This window comes from Marmota monax, unplaced genomic scaffold (assembly GCF_021218885.2).
Source record: "Marmota monax isolate L192 unplaced genomic scaffold, Marmota_monax_Labrador192_F-V1.1 WCK01_AAM20220418_F8-fsc01029, whole genome shotgun sequence".
NCBI classification, from domain to species: domain Eukaryota; kingdom Metazoa; phylum Chordata; class Mammalia; order Rodentia; family Sciuridae; genus Marmota; species Marmota monax.
In genome coordinates this window covers 21,794-41,595 of record NW_026694947.1, presented here as the reverse complement: position 1 = coordinate 41,595, position 19,802 = coordinate 21,794, and the positions used below count along the sequence as shown (strand labels likewise).

At 39.3% G+C, this 19,802-nt stretch overlaps 2 long non-coding RNA genes across 4 annotated transcripts in view; one reads left to right on the top strand and one right to left on the bottom strand.

The window, feature by feature from the left end:
* LOC124081248 (uncharacterized) overlaps nt 1-19,802 on the bottom strand; it is a 78,670-nt gene that overhangs the window by 44,699 nt on the left and 14,169 nt on the right. The gene's annotated exons all lie outside the window — the stretch shown is intronic.
* LOC131423534 (uncharacterized) lies at nt 228-10,119 on the top strand. Its single transcript, XR_009225234.1, has 3 exons — nt 228-421; nt 6,825-6,885; nt 9,953-10,119. It is a non-coding gene; the product is annotated as an uncharacterized LOC131423534 (long non-coding RNA).

The following is a 19,802-nucleotide window of genomic DNA, read 5'->3' as shown; positions in this document are numbered from 1 at the left end:
TTCCTCAAAATAAAAAAAATAAAAGGGGTGAGGATGTAGCTTGGTGGTAAAGTGGCCTGGGGTTCAATTCCCAGTAAAAAAAAAAAAAACAAATAAACAAAAAATGGAAACAAAACACCAAATCGGTGGGGTTTTTGTTATTGTTGTTTTTATTTTTATTTTTTCATTTATTTCCTCCTCCTTCCCTGAATAAGGAGCTTCCTGAGAATAACCTGATATATATTGCTCTTCCTTCTCAGATACAGAATTGGGTGCTTTGCAGTTTGGCTTCTGCCTTATCCACACCCAGGCATGTACAGAACTGGAAAGGAGGAGAAGAAACTGGGGGAAAGGAGAGCAGGAAGTCAGCAGTGAACAACACAGTGACCATCTCCCCTCCAGCTTAGGCACTGCTGTGTAATGAACCCTCTGTATGTGGGAGGTAAGGACTTTAAACCACTTGATTACTTCCAGGTAGGGACATGTTCTTCCAGGTTAAGGGTATGTGCCAGTAGCCAAAAATATTGGCTTTGAATCCTAGCTCAGTCATTTACCTTGGATAATCAATTTAATCCCTCTGTACCTCAGCTTTCCCATGTGCAAAAGGGGACAATAATAGTACCAATAACTTAACACCTATAAAACACTGAAAGAAAGGACTAGCACATATTAACCACCCATAAATGTTAGCCATTATCATCATCATCATCATCATCATCACTATCACTATCATCACCATCACCATGAAATATTTCCAAATCATAATTACAATGCAACATCATCATATTATATTTTTCTCCAGTTGCACACCATTGAACCACCATATAGGAAAAAATAAAAATTTTTGTCAATGTAGTTACTGAACAGTGTTATAAGATCTAACATAAGCTGTGTGTGATGGCACACACCTGTAACCCCAGTGACTTAGAAGGCTAAAGGAGGAGGATCAAAGTTCAAGGCCAGCCTGGGCAACTTAGAGAGACCCTGTCTCAAAATGAAAAATTAAAATGGCTGGGGTCAGTAGTAAAGTGCTCCTGGGTTCAATCCCTAATACCACACACACACACACACACACACACACACACACACACACAAAGTTGTAACATGAAACACCTTGGGCTGATTTAACAGGGAAGACAAAAGAGAGCTTCCAGGATTCAATTTGCCAGTAATTCTACTTCTAGTATAACTTCCATGGGATTTTTCAGATATGCAAAGAAAAGGTACTGCAGCATTATTTATAGGGTGAAAAACTACACACAGCCAACTAAGTGTGGAAAAATCTGAGAATGATTAAATAAGTTATGGCCCAGAGATGCTACAAACATCATGGAGCCATCAAGAAGGGCACTTTTGAAGAATTTTTAATGTCTAGGAAATACTCAGGAAACAAAGGTTAGTAGAAAAACAGGCTTCAAAACTCTGTGTACAGTGGGATGGCATTTGTTAACTAGGTAAGCACGATTCAGAGAAAACAAAACTCCAGAGAAACACATCAGGATGTTAACAGTGGGGTTTCGGCCAGTGGGGAACATATGCATGGTTTTTTGTTTAGTTTACATTTCCTTATATTTTTTGGTGCCTTCCACAATCCCACAGACGAACACAAACAATTTGGGGAAAACATTAAGTCATAAAACCAAAGCATTTACACAAAGAAAGGATCTTTCTGAAAACACACAGAGGGCCAACAGGAACTAGGGCTTTGACCACGTTTCCTAAGCTCCTTCCAGGTTTGTTTTGTTTTCAGTCCAGAATGATGTCACATCACAAAGACAGGTGTTGCTACTCTTCAATTTATCTTTGGTCTGGAAAGAAAACCCATGAAGAACCTCTTGATTAAAAAAATACAGACAGATATGGATGGGGCAATAGCAGAGCAAAAGAGCCTCTCCCTCTCCCTAAGTTGTCTTAGGATACAATTTAGGATTGACTAATCACAGGCGTTTGTTTTCACAACATTGGGGAGAAACATCTTTGGCCCACAGCAAGATGGAAGAGAGCCATCCATCAGCTCTTTTGGAAGAAGTTAAAAAAAAAAAAAACTGCAGTTAAAAAAAGAAAAAGATAAATAACACAAACAGTACATCAGACCAGTCTAAATAAGTAACAGAATTCTTGAATTCCCACGCCTCTATGCACAGAACCTTGCTGATAAACCTCCTGTTGTTCCAAGTCCTACACCTAAGGAAAGGTTACTAAGAAGAACTTGACTTAAAAGACTTGGAACATATCAGAGAAAGCCAGTATACACTGTAGGCCACCTAATATCAGTCAGCTCAGGGCCCCCACATGGTCCTCACCAGGGGCCCTTGTCCCTTCAATCAGGAGCTTGGGTCTGTGTACTCGGGATGAGAGGGGGGTCTTACAGGAGTCGGACCTTGGTCTGAGAGGCCAGAGTAAAAACATTAGGTTCACTTATGATGCAGCAGTGATTTAATAATATTTTTCAAGAACCTGATAGATTTATGTAGAGGAACTGCTGTTTTAGTAACTAAACCCTTTTGGATAAACTCCAAGATAAACCAGACTTGTCTGGCTTCCGCCCCGAGTCCCTCCACCTCTTCCAGTTTCTCTTGGCAAATAATCTCCTTTACTTTACTGGAGGGTGATGGTCAAGGAGATGACCTTCCTGGCTGCTTTATCATCCTGACTCCCCACTTCGAAATATCTTCCAGGAGTATCTCTCTTGTTCCTTCAAATCACAAAAGAAGAATCACAGGAGGCTGCAGTTTTTTTGTTGTTGTTTTGTTTTGTTTTGTTTTTTTAATAGTAATAAGGATTGAACCCATGGGTGCTTTACAACTGTGTTACACCCACAGCCCTTTTTTACTTTTTGAGACAGGGTCTCCCTAAGTCACTGAGGCTGGTCTGGAAGCTTTGATCCTCCTACCTCAGCCTCCGGAGTCTCTGGGATTACAGGTATGTATCACCATTCCTGGCTCGTGCCTTCTTCATGCCACAAGTGTGCACTTAATTTCCACAAAAACCTGCAAGTTAGGCACATGTATCTCTGTTTTGTTTTAGAGAGGATGGAGGAAATTTTTTCTTGTTTTTGGGGTTTTTGTTTTTGTTGTTGTTGTTTTAGCAGCTGATATGAGTATTCCTCTCAGGGAGAGAACCAGCTTAGTGGGTAATGCCTTGACCAACTTCTTTGGATTATTAGGGTATGGGGAGGGGTAGGGAAATATGCAGACTGCAGGGAAGGGTTGTGGACTTTTCACTCAGAAAGAAGAGCAGTGGAGGCAGAAAGAGAACAGCCGCTTGAGAAAAACACTTGGTATGGTACCAAATGTCCCATCCTCAAAAGCATAACTTCAAATCTTGAATAAATGTATAAACTTATAAAATGCTTGCTCAAAGAGGATTTTATGAATTGGGCTGCCAACGTAGGGTGAGGCAGAAACCACATGAGTTCCACCTGGAATGGTGACAGGTGATACCATAAAAAAAATGTTTCATAAATTCAAAAGCAGAAAGACCCCTTGATTTTGGAGTTACATAAAGAAGGATACACATAGCTGGGTGTAGTAGTGCATGTCTGTAATTCCAGGAGCTCAGGAGGCTGAGACAAGAGGATCAAAATTTTGAGGCCAACCTGAGCAATTAAGTGAGACGCTATCTCAAAATTTAAAAAATGAGGGGCTGGGGTTATGGCTCAGTGATAGAGTGCTCTCCTTGCACTCACCTTGTAAGGCCCTGGGTTCAATCCTCAGCACCACATAAAAAATATATAAATAAATAAATAAAATTTATTTTTAAATTTTTTTTAAAGTGAAAAAAGGACTGGGTAGTTTTTTGCTCAGTGGTAGAGTGCCCCAGGGCTCAATCCCTAGTACTCAAAAAAAAAAAAAGTAAAAAACTTTCTTTGTGCAAGAGTCACACAAACATGGGAGGCAGGTCTGCAGGTCAGTTTGCTGACTGATTTTCCTAAACCCTCCCTTCTTTAGGTTCTTATCCCTGTGGGTCAGCTCCTGGGCTGGGCTGGGCTCCCAGTTCTCCTTTGCCTCACTCTCTCCCCCATGAAACCATACAGGTTTGTTTGTGAGCCTCAGCACACATCCTGGCATCAGAATCTCTCCTCCACCCTTATAGCTCCTCCTGCCTAACAGAAGAAAAGTAATTGTCTGCTTTCTCTTCAGGAGGCAGCTGTAAAATAAGAGAACTGGCCATCATTTAGATAACCTTGGTGAGGCTAAGCTCTAGGGACAGGATAAAGGGGCATCCCACAAGAACCAAGGCTTGCTAATGATGTGCTTCAAACAGAATGAACATCACAGAAAGAAACCTCTAGAGAAGGTGGAAAAGTCATTGCTAAGGATCTGAATCCAAGGAGGGAGTCCTGCAGCCAGAAATGGAAATGCCTCACTCATCTAGGAGGCCAAGGCCAAAGGTCAAGACACAGGTGCAGGACAGGATGCACTTCTGCCCAGAACCATTGGACAGCACAGGTCCAGTATAGGCTCAGACTCCATTAAGGGAGACTAAGAACAACAACAGCCATCACTTCTTAATTAGCTCCTATGCTCCAGGCACTCTGTTGCTGGGATTTTAAAATAATGCATTATTATTATTATTACTTTGTGTGGGGGGAAGGGGCCAATACTAGGATTGGCCCAGTATCTCCAGAGTACTGCAGATGCTAGCAAGCACTCTACCACTGACCTCTATCTCCAGCCTTTTCTTCTTCTTCTCCTTCTTTTTGAGGGGTGGAGGGATAGGAATATCACTAAGTTGCCCAGGCTCCTGCTTCAGCCTTCTGAGTAGCTAGGATTATAGGCACTGTATCACTGCACCAAACTTCCTTCATTTAAAATATATATATATATATTTATTGAGGCTGTTTCTCTCCCAGGAGATGGCCCACATTCTCCCTCAAATGAGCCTCTGCTTTCCTAAATACACCTGGTTCAATCCCCGGTATCACCAAAATAAAATAAATAAATAATAAATAAATAGGTGTGTGTGTGTGTGTGTGTGTGTGTGTGTGTCATAGGAGATAGGGAGATCACAGATTTCCCTGAGGAAGTGAGTCTTAGATTTAAATGCAGTAATTATTAGTGATGGATGAGGGAGGTTAAGATTAGACCAGACAGAGGAAACAGCATGTACAAATGCCCTGTTATAGATACAAAGGGCCAGAGCCAGCACAATTTGAAAGATTTATATAGTCAAGCAAAAAAGAGTAAGGATCAGCCTGTGTTCGCTGAGGTTAAAAAAAAGGAGGGGCTGAACCAAAATCTTGTTAGGGTACTTATTTTCCTTAAATACTGAAACCATGGCACAAAAACTCAAGTAATATGCACCTAATAAAATATGGAGCTAGAAAACTAACCTGTTAACTTCCAGACTCAACTTCTATATTCTCTTGGTTCCGTTTGGTTTTATGTTTACCTGATGTCTTTATAAATTTCTCTTAATGAAATTCCTGATTTGTTCAACTAAATTAAAAGGAAGAGAATTTTATACAGACCTAGTCTGGAAGGCTAGCAGGGTCCTGATACTAGCAGGAAAGCAGAGGGAAACTTGTGGAGGATTCCTTCAGAGAAGGATGTGCAAAGATTGGGGATAGCTATGTTCTATATTCTCTTTTCACCTTTGATGTCTTTTATGGAGTATTATTAAATCTTTCTTTTTTTCTCTATATCAAAGAATAGTGTTCAGACTATCAGCCTGGTGTAGTGGCACAAATCTGTAGTCCCAGAAACTCAGGAAGTTGAGGTATGAAGACTGAAAGTTCAAGGCCAACCTCAGAACTTTAGCAAAGTCCTAAGCAATTTAGTGACACATAGTTTCAAAATAAAAAATAAAAAAAGGGCTGGGGATGATCTAGGCACAGTGGCACACACCTGTAATCCTAGCAACTCTGGAGGCTGAGACAGAAGGATCACAAATTCAAGGCCAACCTCAGCCACTTAGTGAGACCCTCAGCAACTTAGTGAGACCCTGTATCAAAATAAAAAATAAAAAGGAGCTGGGGATGTGGCTCAGTGGTTAAGCATCCCTGAGTTCAATCCCTGGTACCAAAAGAAAAGAAATATATGTAGATAGATAAAGAGAGAGACTATCCCTAACACCTCAACTAGCTGTCTCTGCCACACTCTGTCTTTCCAGTACCAGGGATTGAACCCAGGGTGCTCTACCACTGAGCCACTTCCCCAGCTCTTTATTTTTTTTATTTTGAGACAGGGCCTTACTAAACTGGTAAGCCTGGCCTCAAACTTGCAATTCTCCTGTCTCCATCTCCTGAGTTCCTGAGATTACAGGTGTGCACATTTTTTCTTGATCCAGCCTCTGTCTGCCTCTCCAGCTCTGTCTCATCACCTTATTTGCCTCTTTCTTCTGAGAAAATAGGCTGACTTGTCCCATGAGAATCCCATATCCCCTCTTTAATTCCATGCTGTCCCCTCTGCTGGAGGAGCACATGACTGGCCTTGCCCCTTTGTCTAGATATTCTTTCTCTTTAAGAATTCATTCAGGAGCCAGGCACAGTGGTGCTTACTTATGATCCCAGCAGTTTGGGAGGCTGAGGCAGGAGGATCACAAGTTCAAAGCCAGACTCAGCAAAAAAAAAAAAAGTGAGGCACTGAGCAACTCAGTGAGAACCTGTCTCTAAATAAAATACAAAATAGGGCTGGGGATTTGGCTCAGTGGTCAAATGCTTCTGAGTTCAATCCCCAGTATCAAAAAAAAAAAAAATCCATTCAAGAATGACTAGGGTATTCTAATTTTAAGAAGCCCCCATAATCTCTTCCTCACCTAACCTGAATGCTGTGTTCCTTCTCCTGTGCTTACAATGGTTCCTACACTGATGGCTAACTATCCTACTATCCATCTCGAATTAGTGTGCAGCCTCTGCCATGAACCCCCAGCTGGTGAGCTCTGTGACAATAAAGGACTTGTCTGGTAAGTGTTTTCTATATGGAGGTTAATTTATTTAGCCCCAATTTCCTTAGGGAGGTTTAATTGTTGACTTGTTAACTCCGCTTCTTTTGCCTCTTAAGTATATTTCTATCTTTTGGAGTTCCTACCGCTGGACTTGAATCAGCAGTTCCAAAAGTGGGGTCCCAGATCCAACATCAATATCATCAGCATCACCTGGGAACTTGCTAAGCAATGCAAACTCTCCAGCACTTCTCTGACCTCTGAAAACTCACAGAGTAGTAGTAGTAGTAGTTCTGTTTTTTAATAAGTGCTTCAAGGGACTCTGATGCATACTAAATATTTGAGAAATAGTGCCTTACAGAAGTTATTGCTCATTAAATTGTTGAAGAGCTGAGGATGGGATGGGGCTCAGTGGTACAGCACTTGCCTGGCATGTGTCAGCCTTGGGTTCAGTCCCCAGTATCAAAAAAAAAAAAAAAAAAAAAAAAAAACATTGTTGTCGATTCCCTGAGGATGGCAATAGGCTATTTTTAATCTCAAGAGAAACAGTAATTGAGGAAATTACCAGGAAAGCTTTTATGAGGTTGAAATTTTTTCTGACATAGTATTTCAAATAGATGACTATTTCAGAGAAGGAGCAGTGGTTGGGGTTTTGTTTTGTTTTTGTGGTAATGGGGAGAACATGGGGATACTATACCATTGAGCCACATCTGCAGCCCCCCACCTTTTTTTTTTTTTTTTTTGGAAACAGGGTCTCAACACATTGCACAGACTGGCCTCAAACTTGTGATCTTTCTGTCTCAGCCTCCTGAGCAGCTGGGGTAACAGACATGTGCCATCGAGTCCAGCATGCTTTATATGGGCTTAAAAACAAGATGGATTCTTTTCTTTGACTCAATCTGGCTTGAGTGTGGTCTTGCTGAAGGGATATGGAGGAGACTGCCTTAACAGTTTCCTTCTAGTGCACAGATTCTCTGCTTCTAGGACAGTCTATGTGCTATTTAAAAAAAAAAAAAAAAACATGAAAGTTAGGGAGCAAGGGACCTTGCTAGGGGACCTTGGGCTTCAGCCCATAAGGAAGTATTTACTTTTTTTTTTCCCTTCCTGAGGTGTCTTTGCCAGTCTATACTCATAAAAAGGGATGACCAAGACCTTTCCAGAAAGGTAACTGTTTGTTTTACAGTCATAAAAATGAATCCTTGCTTTGTTTTCAAACAAACATGCTCTTCATGCAATCCATACAAACTGAATGACAAGTAGGTGCGGTCCAAGATTGGAGAGATAAAACTTCATTTGTTGATTTTTGGCCTAGAGCTGAAACAATGGGACAAAGGAGCAGCTTGTTGGTATAAGCTCTATAAAACACAATAATATTAGTCATGTAAACAGAAGAAAATAGGAGAGGCTAAGGAGATAAATTACATCAAGTCACCACAGTAGGGATTAAAATATTCTGATTAAGCAAACACTAAATGATCCAAAAGAAAGGATGAAGGGAAGAATGATAACTTCAGATTTAGAAAACAATGGGTCCTTCTATCTAGGGTGCTGTCTGACAAGGCCAGCTTTCAGAGGCTGCCTAAGCCAACTGTGATCGCCCATTAAGATCCCAGTTTTCATCAAAAGAAAAAGAAAATCATCCTATGCTCAAATAGCTGGCACACAAACCCACACATTTTTTTTTCTTATTTTCTTCCCTATTCTCTTATCCCCCTGCACAATTGCAAAGCAATCCATTTTGCTATGTAAGCACGGGAAGGGAATAAAAGCACTCACAGGTTTCTAACTCTATTTGCATTCAGAGATTTGTTGGCTTAACTTCCAAAGTATGAATTGGTGGCTGCTCTCAAGCGATGGGGAAAACAGCCAACTTATCAATGTTTAAGACTGCCCAGGTACTGTGTGAACAGCAACTTTTTCATAACTGTCTTTATAAGGATATTTGAACAACTAAAGCATAGCTTACAGATTGGTACTATTTCAAGTAATAGTGCTGCTGAATCTGGAGTTAATGTTCTATGTTTATATACTTGTCTGTATTAAAGTAAAGTGCCCTTATATAATGATGAAGAAATAATATTTCCCTTTGAAACTTAGAATGCTGACATGCTCACTGACCTATGCATCTGTAAACTTCTTGGCAGTGACAATGAGCATAGGTTACTGAAAGCCAGTAAGCATTTTTAGAAAGTGAAGGTCTGGGGCGTAGCTCAGTGGTAGAGCACTTGCCTGGCTCTCCAGCACTGGAAAAAAAAATAATAATAATCTTTAAAAATAACCAGGCTCCCGGACCTGGCTCCAGGTCAAGAGTTGATAATTCTACAGCTAGACAGGACTCCTGTGCTTTTTTCCTCCCGGGAAAAAAATGTCCTTCTGGAAGGAATTGAGACTAGCTGTTCTCAAAATCAACTTTTGTTGTTTTGTTTCTTTTAAAAGTAATATATATATATATATATATATATATATATATATATATATATATATATATATATATATATATTTAATGAAAAATAAGCAAGATGCAGAGAGTATTAGCAAATAATGATCATAAGACCCACTTTAAACCACTTTTTGGTTTATTTCTTAACAGGCTTTATTTATATTAAGATGTATTTTTAAAAATATTTTTAGTCGTGGATGGACACAATATCTTTTTTTATTTTTTTAATGTGGTGCTGGGGATTGAACCCAGTGCCATACATGCACGAGGCAAGTGCTCCACCACTGAGCTACAACTCCAGCCTCTTAAGATGTATTTCTAAAAAAAAGAAAAAAGAAGATGAATACACACAATTATTCAGCTCAATATTATACTGTATGTACCATTATGTAACCTACTTTTTTCAATTAAACATTTTCTTGCTAATAAAAATCTTAAAGCAAAGGTTGTAACGTGGTGGCCAATGAATACATTAATTGGCTCACAGTGTTCAACAGTGTGGAGCTGAGGAGTAGGAGATTCTGTGATATGGCCTGTGGTCTTCACTTTACTGCAGTCCCTACCACTCCCTATTGTTCTCTATTCAAGATTATTGGTTGCTATTTATTTATAATTTCACTTACACTGCCTTTTATTTTTAAATTGTAGGATCAAAAAGAAAGTGACAATATTAATTCTGCCTATCCAAGAACAAGGGAGATCATCTTCTAAGGTATTCTTTAATTTCTTTCTTTAGCGTTCTGTAGTTTTCATTGAAGAGGTCTTTCACCTCTTTTATTAGGTTGATTCCCAAGTTTTTTTTTTTTTTATTTTTTTTTGAGGCTATTTTAAATGGGGTAGTTTTCCTCATTTCCTTTTCAGAGGATTTGTCACTGATACACAGAAATACCTTTGATTTATGGGTGTAGTTTTGTATCCTGCTACTTTGCTGAATTCATTTACTAGTTCTAGAAGTTTTCTGGAATTTTTGGGGTCTTCTAGATATAGAATCATATCATCAACAAATAGTGGTAATTTGAGTTCGCTTTCTATCTGTATCCCTTTAATTTCTCTCACCCAATTGCTCTGGCCAGTGTTTCAAGAACTATGTTAAATAGAAGTGGTGAAAGAGGGCATCCCTGTCTTGTTTCAGTTTTTAGAGGGAATGCTTTCAATTTTTCTCCATTTAGAATAATGTTGGCCTGGGATTTAGCATAGATAGCCTTTATGATGATGAGATATGTTCCTGTTATCCCTAGTTTTTCTAGTGTTTTGAACATCAATGAGTGCGATGTTTTGTCGAATTCTTTTTCTGCATTTATTGAGATGATCATATGGTTAATCTCTAGGATTTATAAAGAACTCAAAAAGCTAAACTCCAAAAAAAATAAAAAAAATAATAATAATAACCCAATCAATAAATGGGCCAAGGAACTGACAGACACATTTCAGAAAGTGATATACAATCAATCAATCAATATATGAAAAAATGTTCAACATCTCTAGCAATTAGAAAAATGCAAAACTACTCTAAGATTTCCTCTCACTCCAGTCAGAATGGCAACTATTAAGAATACAAACAACAATAAGTGTTGGTGAGGATGTGGGGAAAAAAGCACACCCATACATTGCTGGTGGAACTGCAAAATGGTGCAACCAGTATGGAAAGCAGTATGGAGATTCCTTGGAAAACTGGGAATGGAACCACCTTTTGACCAGCTATCCCACTCCTTGGTGTACACCCAAAGGACTTAAAAACAGCATACTACAGGGACACAACCATATCAGTGTTTATTGCAGCACAATTCACAACAGCTAAACTGTGGAGCCAACCTAGATACCCCTCAGTAGATGAATGGATAAAGAAAATGTGGTATATATACAAAATGGAATATTAATCAGCAATAAAAGATTAATAAAATCATGGCATTTGCAGGTAAATGGATGGAGTTGGGAGAAGATAATGCTAAGTGAAGTTAGCCAATCCCCAAAAAAAAACAAATGCCGAATGTTTTCTCTGATATAAGGAGGCTGATTCATAGTGGGGTTGGGAGGGGGAGCATGGGAAGATTAGACAAACTTTAGATAGAGCAAAGGGGAGGGAGAGGAAATGAGAGGGCAAGGGGATTAAAAAAAGATGGTGGAATGAGATGGACATCATTACCCTAAGTACATGTATGAAGAAGACACGAATGGTGTGAATATGTTTTTTTTTTTGTTTTTTATACTTTTTTTTGTTTTTTTATACAAACAGATATATGAAAAATTGTGCTCTCTTTATATAATATGAATTGTGATGCTGTCATATATAACAAATTAGAATAAAAATTTTTTTAAAGTGAAAACATTGCTTTCTCCATGTCTCCACTTTATATCCAACCTACCTTCATTCATTTCTGTTATTGCTTGGCATCCAGGTTTAGAAGTCTTTAATTAAAGTAAATTTTATAAAGACTCTAGGAAATATAGCATTATGTGATTTCCATAAGTATTTAATCAATCACTGCTGTTGGACACTCAAATTATCTTGTTCGTTGATATTACCAATAAAACTGAAAATAATCTTTTATATAAATGTTAAATATAAGTTCTTAGGGATGGGAGTATAGCTCAGTGTTAAAGCACTCCCCTAGCATGTGTGCAGCCCTGGGCTGGATCCCCAGCACCATATAGGCGCATGTATGCAAACACACACACACACACACACACACCACACACACACACCACACACACACACACACATGCTTCTTTGAAGCAGACTGCTTTCAAGCATAGCCAGGCAGGTGATTTAGCACTGAGCTACACCCCCAGCCCCAGCAGAATTGCTTTGAATAGTAAGAATATTTTAAACCTTTTTTTTTTTTGTTTTGTTTTTTACTGGGGATTGAACCCAGAGTGCTTTACCCGTGAGCCACATCTCTATATTCCTAGTCCTTTTTATTTTTGAGACAGAGTCTCACCAAGTGGCAGAGGCTGGCCTCAAACTTTCAATCCTCCTGCCTCAGCTTCCCAAATCACTGGGATTACAGGCAAGTGCCACCATGCCCAGCCAACAGCTGCATTTTGAAAAGATATTCCCCAGATTGTTTTTTGTTTGTTTTGTTTTGTTTGCAGTACTGGGGATCAAACCCAGGACCTTGTACAGGTTAGTCAAGTGCTTTCCCACTGAGCTCCTCCAGATAATTTTTAAAGCACATGCTGGTTAAAGAAATACTTCCATAAGAGACTGGGAAAATGCAAGGAACCACTATGGAAAGTTGAGAAGAGTTGGAGAAGCAAGAGCAATGGGAGGTGACAGGGGCATGGTGAGCCTCAGGGCCTGGCCAGGCACAAGCTTTCCACCAAGGAGGCTTGTGACATGTTGCAGTGAGGGCGAGAGAGATTATGAAGGCTAAAAAGAACAGAAAATAGAGGTACTTAATCAAAGGGAAAAAAAATGTATTCCAGATCTGACTACATAAATATGAACTATTTCAACATGTCAAAAAATAAATTAAAACAAAAAATCAGTATATGTGAGCAAATAAAGCAATATTACTAATGATATAGTTTTATAATCCATTCAGAAAACTATGACTCACTTGTAAAAAAATGAGCCACCACATGGACAATTCCTAATGAAAATACAATTTTCAATATATATGAAAATGAATATAAAACATTTATAAAAATAAAAATGTATGACATTTTAAACTTTTTAAATTGGCTTTTTTTAAAACCAACCAACCAACAAACAAAAAAGTATACTACTGTTCTGGCACAGAAAATAAGGGAAATGAGCAAATTCATCCACTATTCATATTCACTATTAGTAAAAATATCTTTGGCACAAATTTTCTTTGGCACAAATTTTCTAAAGATCTTTGGAAGTTTTTCTGCTGGAATCAGGTTGGCACATGCCTGTAGCAACTCAGGAGACTGAGTGAGGATCACAAGTTTCAGGCCAGCCTCAGCTACTTAGTGAGGCCCTGAGCAACTTAGAGAGATCCTGTCTCAAAATGAAAAGAAAATAAGAATAAGAGTAAGAAGAAAAAGAACAACTGGGGATGTAGCTCAGTGGCAAAGCACCCTGGCTTCAATTCTCAGTACCAAACAAAAACAACCACAACAAAAAACTTCCAGGCACACTGGGCATACCTGTAATCGCAGAGACTGAGGTAGGAGGATTGCAAGTTTGAGGCCAGCCTCTATAACTTAATGAGACCCCGTCTCAAAAATAAAAATTACAAGGACTGGGAATATGGCTCTGTGATAGAGAGAAGGGTAGGAAGGAAGGAAGGAATTCCCTCTTTTGCCACCAGGCACATCTTCTGATACCTTATGGTCAAGCCCACATTTCCTCAATCAAACTAATTCCATCTTCTTAAATATTTATCATTTCTTTATGCTGGGAACCTTTGAACTCCTGTCTTCTGGGAGGCTCTTAGACAGAATGAGTCTTGCTTCAAGCTGTTTTGACTTCCTTAATGATAGAAGTGAAGAAAAAGATGCCAGATAATAATCAGAGCAGACACTACAAACTGTCCAAGTTGAAAAATCCTGTCCAATCCCAAAGTGCTAGGGACGGGAGTGTGGCTCAGTGGTAGAGTTTGTGCCTAGCAAGCATGAGGCTCTAGGTTTGTCGCTCAGTGTGGGTACACACACACACACACACACACACACACAGATTTCTATCCATAAGGTGCTACTTAATATCTTGTTGCTTTCACTGCCCATAAACTCAAGAGACAGCTCTTCCTTCCTGGGCTTTTCTGATGCTCCTGGGTAACAGGAGCTCCTAAGAACTTCTTTAAATCTAGCTTCTCCTGTTAAACTCAGAAGTTAGGCTCAAAGCAGTATAGTCAACCATCTATCTGACAGGGGGCAATGCATCCTGGTTAGGAATGATGACTCATTGGGTGCAATGGTGCACACTTGCAATCCCAGCAATTCGGGAGGCTGAGGCAGGAGGATTGTAAATTTGAGGCCAGCTTGGACAGCTTAGTGAGCCCAGGTCTCAAAATTTTTAAAAAGGGATTGGGATGTAGCTCAACAGTAGAGTAGCCATGGGATGAATCTCTAGTACCTGCGGGGTTGAGGACCCTAACTATAGGGTGACTCTGCAGTCACCATCTGTGAGGTTGGGGGACAAATGGAAACCATGATGACAACTCTCAAGGTGCAAGGGTACCTGAAATTCTTCCTCTGACAACTCCTTTAGTCTGAAAATGGTCCCCAAACTATGCTCTGCGTTTTGGGTTTCAGGGGCTAGGCCAAAGCAATTTATTGCTAAATTTGAATATTGACAGCCTTGCCTGCCCACATCCCTCACCTACTGCAGACCCAATTAAGTTCATGGACAAAGTTTTCAATTTAGGCATGGTGCCACATACCTATAATTCCAGTGACTAGGAAGGCTGAGGAGGAGGATAGCAAGTGCTCGGCAATTGGGGGAGACACCATCTCAAAATAAAAATATTTATTTATTTATTTATTTATTTTTTTAGTTTTTGGCAGACACAACATCTTTGTTTGTATGTGGTGCTGAGGATTGAACCCGGGCCGCACGCATGCCAGGCGAGCGCGCTACCGCTTGAGCCACATCTCCAGCCCCTCAAAATAAAAATATTTTTAAAAAACCAAAAAAGAGCTGGGACGTAGCCCAGTGGCAAAGCACCCTGGATTCAAACCCTTGTTCCAAAAACAAATAAAACAAAAAATATGAATTTTTAAATTAAAAATGTCATCATCTCAGCATTTTTCAACCAAAAACATAAGAATTGTACTTATTTATTGGGAACAGTGTAATAATTCAATACATGTAAAACATATAATGATTAAAGGAGGGTAATCAGCATTTTCGTCTTATTAAATATTTATCATTTCTTTATGCTGGGAACCTTTGAATTCCTGTCTTCTAGTTCTTTATAAAATATATAACAGGAGCTGAAGATGTAGCTCAGTGGTAGAGAACTCTTGCCCAGCATGCCCAGCATCTCTAGTACCACAAACACAAATAAATAAAACCTATAATAAATTGTTTGGAACTATAGTCACTTAATTACGTTATAGAACATTAGAATTTATTCATTCTATGTACCTGTATTTTGGTAACAATTTTCAAACCTCCTCTATGAATCAGCTTTCCATTGCTGTGACAAAATACCAGAGAAAATCAATTTACAAGGAAGAAGGGTTTAGGCTCATAGTTTTAGTACATAGGTGGTTGGCCCTGTTGCTTTGGGCCTATAGCAAGGCATCATGGTGGAAATAAATAGTGGAAGGAACCTCTTTACTTCAGGGCAGCTGGGAAGCAAACAGAGGAAGAAAGAGAGGAGGGGGTAGGGGTTCAATATTCCTTTCAAGGTCATGCTGCCAGTGTCCTAACTTCCTTCCAATGGGACCCACTCCTCAAAGTCTCCACCTCTTCCCTACATGGCAAAGCTAGGGGCCAAGACTTCAACAAATAAGCCCTTGGGAACATTCCAGATCTAGACCACACTGCCTCCATCTCTCCTTCCTCTCCCCTTCCTATCACTATTACCACTACTCTACTTCCTACTTCTATTTCTATGAAATCAACTTTTTTAGCTTGCACATATGAACAAAAACATGCGGTATTTGTCTTTATTTTTTCCCCTGAATGTTCTGCATCCTGTTTTATTGTTTCTTTTTTCTTGGGGGGAGGGGGGGATTGAACCCAGGAACACTTTACCATTGAGCTATATCCCCAGTCCTTTTTATTTTTTATTCAAGACTTGACTTCCACCAAGTTTCTGAGGCTGACTTTGAACTTGCAATCATCCTGCCTCAGCCTCTGGAGGGGCTGAAAATTTAAGTGTGAACCAGCACACCCAACCTGTTTCATAGCATAATACCCCACACAGCACATAATTCTAGGGGGTATAACTCAGTGGTAGCAGACAAGGCCCTGGGTTCTGTCCCTAGCACAAAAATAAAACAAACAAACAATAATAAAGCATGTATTTGCAAATATTTGTTATTCCTCAACCAATCATGTGTCATGAGAGACAGGATTCTTTTGTTATAAATAAATACTTAAACACAGTTTGGTTCCTAGAAACATCTGCTCTGTGTAGTGGGGCTACTTCAGCTAAAGATCCTCAATAACATCATTCTTCTTTTTTTTTTAAGAGAGAGAGAGAGAGAGAGAATTTTTTAATATTTATTTTTCAGTTTTCGGCAGACACAACATCTTTGTTTGTATGTGGTGCTGAGGATCGAACCCGGGCCGCAGGCATGCCAGGCGAGCGCGCTACCGCTTGAGCCACATCCCCAGCCCCACATCATTATTCTTGTCCGATAAGCAATACATCGAATCAGAGTGCCAATGGTCACACATAATCTCAATAAAGCCCTTTTCTTTTTAACTTATGTTTTTATTCTAATTTTTTATACATGACAGCAGAATGCATTTCAATTCATATTACATATACAGAGCACAATTTTTATGTCTCTAAAAAAAAAAAAAGTAGAGTCACACCATTCATGCCTTCAATCATGTACATGTACCACATTTTATTTATCCACTCATCCACTGATGGACACCTGAGTTGATTCCATTTCTTGGCTAGTATGGTAATGCTGCCATTCACATGACATCCCTAAATTTTGTAACTTCAGTGCTAATGAATGTTCGAAAGGAATTAACAAGTAAAAATGAAGTATTATTAGTAAAGCTCAGAAACAGTGGCATAGACCAAATTTAATAGTCAGGTTATCCTTCATGAAGATCCACTCATGATTTTTATTTTAAACAATGTAGAAATGACAGCCACTTTCCACTAGTAAAATCAACCTTTATTGTATGTGAGAATGAAATATGTCACTATTTGTTGTGCTCTCCCAGGAACACAGAATCAAAGGTCAGTGCCACCCAAACAAATCTGAGTGCCCAGATGAGGCACTCAAGGTGACTCTACCTCCAGTACCATGACCCCATGAATTCTTAAAGCACTCAAGGAACATTAACTTTTACTTGTCACTTAACATATGCAGTTGGGTGGGACACTGTGGTGCACACATGCCTGTAATTCCAGCAACTTAGGAGACTAGGGCAGGAGGATCCCACATTCAAGGGCAGTCTGAGCAACTTAGCAAGACCCCGTCTCAAAATAAAAAATTAAAAGGACTGGGGATGTAGCTCAGTGGTAAAGCCCTCGTGGGTTCAATCCTTAGTACCAACAAAAGAGGAAACAATAAAAAAGGCTCAGTTTGTAGCTCAGTGTTAAAACAGCCGTGTGTTCAATCTTCAGAAACAAAAATACCATACGTAGTTGGCCCTCCATGTCCATGGGTTCTTCATACATGGATTCAACCAACCTTGAACTGAAGATAATCTGAAAAAAAATTGTGTCTATACTGAGCATGTGCAGACTTTTGATCATTTCCTAAACAATACAGCATAATAGGTATTTACATATCATTTACATGGTACTATTCATTAAAATGAATCTTAGAGATGATGGGAGAAGGGCTGAGAGTATAGTGATAGAATATGCTTAGCATGAACAATGCCCTGGGTTCAATTCCCAGCATAAATAAATAAATAAATAAATAAAGTAAGTAAGTAAGTACACAAGAGGATGTATATAGGTTATATGCAGATACTGTTATTTTACATAAGGGACTTGAATATCCACAGATTTCAGTATTTTCAGGGGTCCTGGAACCAATCCCCTGAGAATACTGAAGAATGACTCTACTCTCTCTTATAGCACTTTACTATTATTTATCATTTATTTGAGTGTGTGTGTGTGTGTGTGTGTGTGTGTGTGTGTTACAGTACTAGGGATTGACCTCAGGGCCACTCCACCACCAAGTCACATCCCCAACCCTTTTTATTTTTATTTTGAGTCAGGGTCTTGCTATGTTGCCCAGGCTGGTCTCAAACTTGCAACCTCCTGCCTCAGCCTCCCAAGCAGCTGGGGTTCCAGGTATGTACCACCACATCTGGTAAGTGTTGAGTTTTGGGTATACAGCTATCCTCCAAGTTCTCAGAGTATCTTTTACAAGGTTCCTCATGACCTCAATACCTAGAAGTATATTTTTGGTAGATCTAAATAAATGTATTGACCAATAATGTATTACCTGGAATGGATGATACTTCAGAAGTTTTATTTCCATTAACACAGCCATTCCTCTAGAAAATGGGATATGGGGTCACTAAATCTTGATTTGTAAGGGATTAGAAAATGTCCACCTACTCAGGACCAAAAGCCCAGGAAAACACAGGATCGCAAACAGCTGGAGTTCTATGTTCAAGGGCACTAAGCTCTTAAGATAGTTGTCGTGACTTAAAGAGGGAAGGAACCAAATATTTCAACAAATTGTTTCATTCATAAAGGTTTACTGGAGCCATCACTAGCAAATTGTACACTATTTACCATTTTCTGGTTCCCAAAGCCACTTTTTTTGAGGTACTGACAATTGAACCTAGTGGTGCTCTACAATTGAGCTACACATTCCCAGCTCTTTCTGTTTTCAGACAGGGTCTAAGTCACTCAGTCTGACCTTGAACTTTCAAGTAGTCTGCCTCAGCTTCCTACCTGAGTAGCTGGGATTACAGAAATATACTACCTCACCTGAGGATGATGGCGGCTTATTCTTCTTCTTCTTCTTCTTATTATTATTATTATTATTTTTAAAAGCCTGATCTGAGACAAGATTGTTTATCTGGTTTCCTAGTATTTCCTAATTGGAAAAAGCCAAATCTAGAGAAAAAAATATTTTCTCTTTTTTCCTTTCACTCTACCAATAAATGAAAGTTTTGCATTTCAATAGTTTTTTGAAAAATTCCCTAAAGTAAGCCTGATTTCAAAGAGAAGTTTTCAAATTAAGAAGGACACAGAGAAGAAGTTCTAGAAGGTCTCTTGGTAGGCAGAGAACTGTTGAATTAAAAGATAACTGAGCCAGGCGAGGTGGCACACTTCTGTAATCCCAGCGACTTAGGAGGCTGAGACAGGAGGATCGAGAGTTCAAAGCCAGCCTCAGCAAAAGCGAGGTACTAAGCAACTCAGTGAGACACTGTCTCTAAACAGAATACAAAATAGGGCTGGGGAAGTGGCTCAGTGGTCAAGTGCCCCCGAGTACAATCCCCAGTAACCCACCACCAGCAAAAAAAAAAAAAAGATAACTGAGTTTGAGTTCTACCCACATCATGGCAAGCTGGAGCTATTGGGATTCTTATTTAACCAGGGCTCATTGGTTCTCACTAAACCTTATTCAAAGATTTGAAAGACTTCAGCCATGGCTAATAAAATAGAAGATGTGAAAGTCTCCAGGAGGAAAGTCGAAGTTCTCAGTTCAAAAATAATCCTAGAACAGAGCACATTCCTAAAGAGAGTCCAGCTGGTATCTAATTAACTTCCTAATTTCTGTATGTGTTTCTCAAGGTCTTTCCAACACACAGCTTCACATTCATTAGGTGAGATGGCACGACATTCAAGGGGAGCATATTTGAGACCTAATTCCATTAACCTCTCACTGGTTAGCCACATTTTTGTCTTATTATATTATC